This window comes from Prosopis cineraria, unplaced genomic scaffold (assembly GCF_029017545.1).
Source record: "Prosopis cineraria cultivar Desert tree isolate PC_DT_omini unplaced genomic scaffold, ASM2901754v1 PC11, whole genome shotgun sequence".
Classification (NCBI taxonomy): domain Eukaryota; kingdom Viridiplantae; phylum Streptophyta; class Magnoliopsida; order Fabales; family Fabaceae; genus Prosopis; species Prosopis cineraria.
In genome coordinates, this window is record NW_026555342.1 from 35,813,445 (window position 1) to 35,820,986 (window position 7,542).

Consider the following 7,542-nt stretch of genomic DNA (forward strand, 5'->3'; position numbering starts at 1 on the left):
ATGTAGTGGAACTTTTAAAATAAACTTCTTTGTTAACTGCTTTTTAAAACCATACCCTTTTTTGTTTATTGATTAATTAAACTTATCTTTATCTCTTTTGTAGTATGGCATATACAGGGAAGATAGACCAGGAGAATCAATCACTGTCTAATTCAGGACAATTTTTTTCAAAAAGAACTCTTTTTTTACACTTAACCATGTCTTTTGAGCCTTAATGAGATTTCCATCCTTATTTTTTTATATCTTTCTTTCTTAATTTAGTGCAGCCTCTTGCTCTCTTTTTCTCGCCATACACCTTTAACCACTTATAACATTATGATGTACTTATGTACACGATACGGATATCACTAAAAATCATAACATCTTTATGCCATAACTTATATGGCAACTTAGTGTCTAAAGGATAGGTGGACTAACTGTCCTCCTAATATGTACAAACTTAGCTAGCAGTAAACTTCTATCTACTTGTAAGCCACCTGACTTATACCTCAGCATTTCCTTTATTAGTCCTAGTGGTGCCTGAAAGTTTAGTCAGAAGGGATGAGATTTGGGGAAATCTCAGTAGCAAAATTATTTAACTCAAGTACTTAAAGCATGGTATACTTTTTGTAGACATTCAAAGCCATGTAGATAAACATCATAATCATAGCATGGAAAATCATATTGGCCAAGAAATCCAGCATAACATCATCATCATCATAAACATTTATGAATTTAACATTCATAAATCATACATGGCAAGTATATCATCTTATAACATACTCATGTAATAAATACAAGAGTTTCGTAATAGTTTACTACTTGTCTCAGCTACTTCCTCTTAAGCCTCTAACCTTAGGGTACGTTCACAAGTATTAAATCCTATAATAGGAATTTAATATTAGGGTTCACGTTAACATAAAAATTCTTTAATAATTAAAGAAGGCACCCTAGTCTACTCCTAGTTTAACTTAACATAGGGACTAAATTAAGTGATCTACACTGGTATATGGATGTTTGACTATATTATAAGATAAACATGACATTACAACTTTAACTCTAAATAGCATTTGATTTGGAATCACATGTCTTTAAGAAAGACTTCTCTCTCAACCCCTAATTTCGTTAAAATTCTCTTGCATGCCTTTCAAGCTTGTAATGCTCTAGGTGATTGGATTGGGTATCATTCATTAATACATAAGCAATATATATACATTCTTTAACATAGACAAAGCTTGAAAAATCATAAACTTGCCCTCATGCTCTTAGCCAAGTGTTTGTTCCTTAGGCCTCTTAGAGTTCTCACATACAATAATTTGCATGCATTACATAAATTTCTAAGCCATGAAAAGATAAACTTTAACCTCAAGTCAATGCTAGCACATATCATATACTAATCTCTTATACTTGGTGAGCATACTTGCACAACTTCCCTAGGAATAAGATTAAATAACTTAATTTTATTGTAGAACCTTCATGGCTCAGAGTCCTTGGGTTATTGGCCATAAAGAAAAATTAACTATATCTTGACTTCTTTGGCCTATCAAGACTAGCTTTAGGTGGTAGCAAGTGCCTTATAACACCCATAGTCTAGGCCCAAATATAGAACATATATCTAGTAACTTAGGTAATTCTCAAGTTTCTGCCCCATACATAAATTTTCCAGAATTTTGTATTAAATTTGAAAAACCATAACTAATTCTAAAAAAATCAATTGGGCGTGATATTAGCCTCTAAATAAATCTTGGGACGTCCTCTGTAAATGAAAAATCATTTATAAAAGCCCCCTTTGCTACAGAAACCACTTATAGGCTTGAGATTCTCACTGTTCCAAATTAAAACATAGCTATTTTCCGTTTTCACACCCTTACTTTAAAAATTCATAACTCATTCAATACTAATCGTAAGAGGATGATTTTGGTGTCCATATCCATATTAAACCCAATTTTAATATAAATATATCATGTGTGTCATTCTGTAAACTCATAATTCCAGAATCACAAGCAAAATTCACTTTAGCTAAACTTACTTCCAGTAACTTCCAGATTTCTGGCCTTAACTTAGATAGATCATAAATTTTTCTATACTTTTTTGTTTAACACTAAATAGGACTCATTTTAAAGCTTATCATGTCTACTAAAACATATCCAAATTTCGTAGCCAGAAAAGAATTACACAATCTGGAAAGTATCACGCAACCAACCAGACTCTAAACTGGACAGTGTCAAACTTGTGCTTGTATCTCACATATTATCCTTTGGGTTTAAAACTATAACTTGTTTTCAAACACTTCCAGCATTTAATACACATATAAATCAACATTAAACAACATTTCTGAAGCTTTTTAGGACTTCATTCATGTCCAGAAACTTAATAGAAGCTTCAGACAGAACAACACCTTGAAGAAAAATCACATGCATGCTTCCTACTTGATGCTTTCTATCAAGTGGAGAAGAGAATGATCCAGCCATTAAAACACACATGCAATGGAAGAACCAAAGAAAGAATGGAAGGAAACCTAAGGGTGTGTTTAGTTCGAGGGGGGGAAGGTTTTAATGTTACCTTGTTTGATTTTGTTGGAGGAAAGGAGAGGAGAGGGGAGGGATTTTTAATAATCCTTTGTTTGGTGTAGGAAGGGAGGAGAGGGGAGGTAATAACTAATTTACTATTATATCCTTATATATTAGTTTAAAATTTTTTAAATTTTTTTTGTAGAAAATAATTTTACACCTCAATTTAAATTGCATAATTTTCTAAACATTCACTCTCATCCTATCATATTGTTAATATGTGAAAAAAAAATTAAGCCAATAATTATAATGATAAAATTTTTTTTATAAAAAATAACTAAATATATAATAAAATATGATGAAATATAACTTTTTTTAAAAAAATCCAACAAGGTCAGTCGAAGTCTGGGAGTAAAGCATAATTTGATATGAAAGATAATTTTTTTAGTAGTGGGGAATGTTACAACTAGTAGGGGAAGCTCCCACATAATTCCTTCGAAATAAATATAATGGTGAATTTTACAAGTCCGTGGCTATTCTATCTTGCGTTCAACTGGACTTAGGGTCGTGTTTTAGTTTTAAGTTTGTTGCGTTGTTTATGATATATGAAAAGTGCAACTACCTATAGATGTTATACGAAGTTAAATATTGTTTTTACTTATTTAGTACTCCCTCCATTCAAAAATATAAGATATTTTTTAAGGAATTAAATATTAAAAAATATAAAATATTTTTAGTATTTCGAGGTGTAATTATTGCTCTTTTTTTTTAAGTGCTCATATTAATAGTGACTTTATATTTATTATAAGATATTTAATAGGAATAAATATGAAAAGATAAGGTTAGTTTAAAAGTAGGTAATTACTTTATTGGGAATGAGATTCAGTTAAAAATGCCTTACATTTTTAAATGAAGGGAGTAGTAATTTGATTCTTGTATGCCATTTTTCTTTACAAATTAAATGTATCTTACCAAATGGCAATGTGTTTGAGGATCATGATGTGTGTAAGAACTAACACTTGCTATCTTTTGGATGTTCTCTGATTGTCTCACCATTGGCATATTCGTAAAAATAGTTTGTCCAAAATGCATCATGTTATTGACCTAAAATGCATGGTATGTAGCATTACAAGTTTTATAATAATTCGATAAAACTTCTCTTTCAACTTATTTGGTATATTCCGATTGTAAAAAACCTCTAATGCCCTTCTCCATAAACATCTAACTTGTATTTTATGAGTGACATCTCTATCAATTTTCTCATCATTTTATATAATCGATCCTAAATAACTGAACTTTATTACTTGTGATATGATCTGATTTTCAATTTTCACCTACAAATCATTTCGAGCTTGTCTTATTGATAGAGATGTCACTCATAAAATATAAGTAGTTTCCTAGAGTCTCATATGGTTGTCCTCTCAATGCTCCAAGATTTCAAATACACTCAAAATTACTCTCCACGATGAAGAATCTTTGTTCCTGGAATAAAAATTGTATTGACAATCTTTCTTGGAGGATACAAAGTTTGGAAAAGCAACTGGAGATTGAGCAAGCAAATCTAGATCTTGAGAAAAACTAAATAAGGGGAGGGGAGCACTCCCCTCCAAATCCCCGCAATCAAACATAAAATCACATTTACCTTTGGCTTTTGACCTTGGATCTTCAAAACATCTCTTCCAACTTCAACTTCTCTCTCAAAGCTCTACAATTTTCTCTCCTCTCTCTCTCTCTCTTGCTTGACCAAAATGTGCAAATGACGAAGACAAGGAAGAGCTTGTCTTATATAAAAAAAAAAGTAATGGCACTCTAATAAATATGGTCTTGTATGGTGACGAATTCTTAAGCTATTTTCCCTTTGCATTAATTAAATAATTAAATTCAAGTCATCTTATCCCATTAAATGACAAGTGGCTTTGTGCATGTGAAATGATGCGAGACCACTTTTACTATTAACACACTTTTTAAGGTAGGACTGAGTGTCATCTATTTTTGAATACTTTAAAAATTGTACTTATTATATATATGTTTTTGCACTTACTTTCATAAATTTGATTTAGATAATTTTCCCAAACATTTTCTTTAAACTGGACCTTGCCTTGTTTTATGTGCCAAAATGCTGTACTTGTGTTAGTCCCTATCGGAATGTTTGGCCGCCTTGTAAAATTTGTCCTCAATTTATGTGCATTAAAATAATATTTATTTCTCTTTACTCATGCACATAATACTAATCTCTTTACATAGTAAAATGTGTATTAAATTCTCTTTTCTCATTTCTCATTGATTTCATGCCTCATAAAGCGTGTACTCTAACTTCACTCATCTTTTTATGCACCAAAGGCTCCTCATAAGGCGTGTAGTCACTTGCAGCTTACTTTATGGAGCAGACTGTGCTTATTCAAGGGGACAGAAATATGAAGTTCTTTCACTCTCTTGTCAAATCAAATCGAGCAGCACACGTAATTTATAGGATTCAAGATGAGCAAAATACATGGACATCTGATTTAATGACGATTGAATCTCTTACTGCCAAACACTTTACAGATATCTTTTGTCCTCAGGTCTATGTTGCATGGGAGGATAGTGCTAATTTTGTTTCAAATCTAAACTTACCAAAGCTGAATCAGAACCATATAAATTTCTTGATGGAAAAGTTTAAGTCGGATTAAATCAAAAAAGCAACTTTTGAGTTGCAAAGTGATAGTGCACTTGGTTTTGAGGGTTTCCATGCTAAATTCTTTCAACAATTCTGGGATATTGTAGGGGTTGATGTCTGCAGTATGACCTATACTTTCAGAGAAAGGGGTTTTCTATTTAAAGGCTTGAATAAGACTCTCACTCATCTGATCCCAAAGTGCGATGTGCAACAAAGATTCAAAAACTCCAGGCCTACTAGTCTTTGTAGTGTGGTCTACAAAATGTTTCTATGATTCTTGCTAATAGGCTTAAGTGCATTCTTGATAATTGTATCTCTCCCTATCAAAGTTCTTTTGTTAAAGGAATATTGATTTCTCAATTTGAAAAATATTTTTATCTATGTTTATTATACATAGATAAGTTCCTGAATTAGATAATTTTTAGAGAGTAATGGAAAATTTCAAGGAGACGTGATTTTTTTTAGTGTGGGGGCAATTGAAAATTTTTGGGAGGCTAATTGAAATTGTTGGGGTATAATTTTTAATTTTTTTTCCTTATCTATTGGGGAATAATGCCCCCTTTATGATGTATGTAGGTTTGTCCTTGCTTCACCTTGTCCTTCTTTGTCAGCTAATAACTTCATCTTCCTTATTGTTGTACTGCCCATGATATCCACTCCACTGACTTCAATCCCTTCCAAATACTTGATCTTCCTATCATCCAAGATTTTGGAGATAAGAGATCCATATAACATATACTTCGCTGCCCTTTGATGATCTAGAGTCACCAAATTTCGCATCATTATTTAAAGTCCTTCAATAGTGCAGTCATATAGATAAGCTCCTTTTGATTCAATGCATTCAAGCCAAATTGCTTACTGAAGATGGCTTTGGTCAGGATATGATGGTGATCCTGTGAGTAGGAGGCATTAAGGTAGACTTGGTTACTAGCTTGTCAGAAGGCTCCCATGTTACCAATGTCATTTGCATAATAGTCTTTGTGAAATTGAAGTCAGTTAGCTTCAGCATAGACTCATCCAAAGGCAATTCCAGTAGCTTGATTAGGTATTTATTTTTGCATGAAATAATGATTTTAAATTAAGCAAATAACATAATCCGCATCAATATTATAGTATTATTTATCAGGCATATGTATACCTATAACAAGAAAAGCAATGATTAGGAGAAGTTTATAAAATGCGTAGTAGAAGATAAGTTCATCAACATTATATAATTAATTCAAAAGTACATAATTACGATAATACTTCCCAGTGGCAGAGCCACATGTATTTGAGGGGGGCATATGTCCCCTCTCAAATGAGAAAAATTACTTACATAAGAATGAAGGTATAAGTATTTATATTTTATAATCCTCTTTTTTGTAGTTTGCATTTTAAACCATTTCATATTATTTTTTAACTTAGATCCAAAATTAATTTTTTTTTAACTCAAAAGCCCAATAAATTTTAGCCCACAATTTCAATACACCCAAATAGTAATATTATTTTATAAAAAATTAACATTTATTAAACCTTTAAGAAAATAAGAAAAAAAAAATCTTGCCCGTGTTATTTGAAATCTCAAAACAAATTTATGAAAAAATTAGTTAAAACTGGAAGACACATTGTTTATTATAAAGTTTGCAAAAATTCAGTTGCACAATCAAATGGAGAATCCATGAATGAATGATTATCTTGTGACTTATATTAAAAAAGATATATTTGAAAGCATTGGCAATTAGCCGACTGTTAAACGATTCCAAAACATGAAATCATGTAGAGAAAATTTATAAGGTATATAATTATTAAATAATTTTGTTATTTTTTAAATTATGAATATGTAAATGATTTCACCCCTCCTGACACAAGATCCTGGCTCTGCCACTGATACTTCCTATAGGCTTTAGGTCATATTTCTACTTGTATATTAAAAATAAATAATAGATTTTCTACCTCATGCATATTAATTAAAAGTATAGCCAATAATTCTATTCCTACAAAAATTATTTTACAATTTGTTACCCTGTGCAAGTAACAAATATAAAGAACAATTTGTTTTTCTAGAATGTATTATTCCCACATAAATTAAAATTAATGTTTGTTCTACTTTATAATTAAAGCTAATGTATTATTACCCCAAAAAAAATTAATTCTTGTTCTATCTTATTCTCTTTTATAATTTTTGGCCCATGCATCACCTAAGAAAAATGAGACAGGTACTATGATAAATCATCTACTATTTTATAATTTATTATTAGTTTTGTATTTTATTCTATAATTTATCATCTTACACACACACACAAATACAAGGAAAAAAAAAAAAGATAGGCCTCATATCCATTATTATTAGGCTAAAATATATAAAATCTCATTGAATTTTGAGATAGTTGCATATGATCTTCTTTCACCTATAAACTT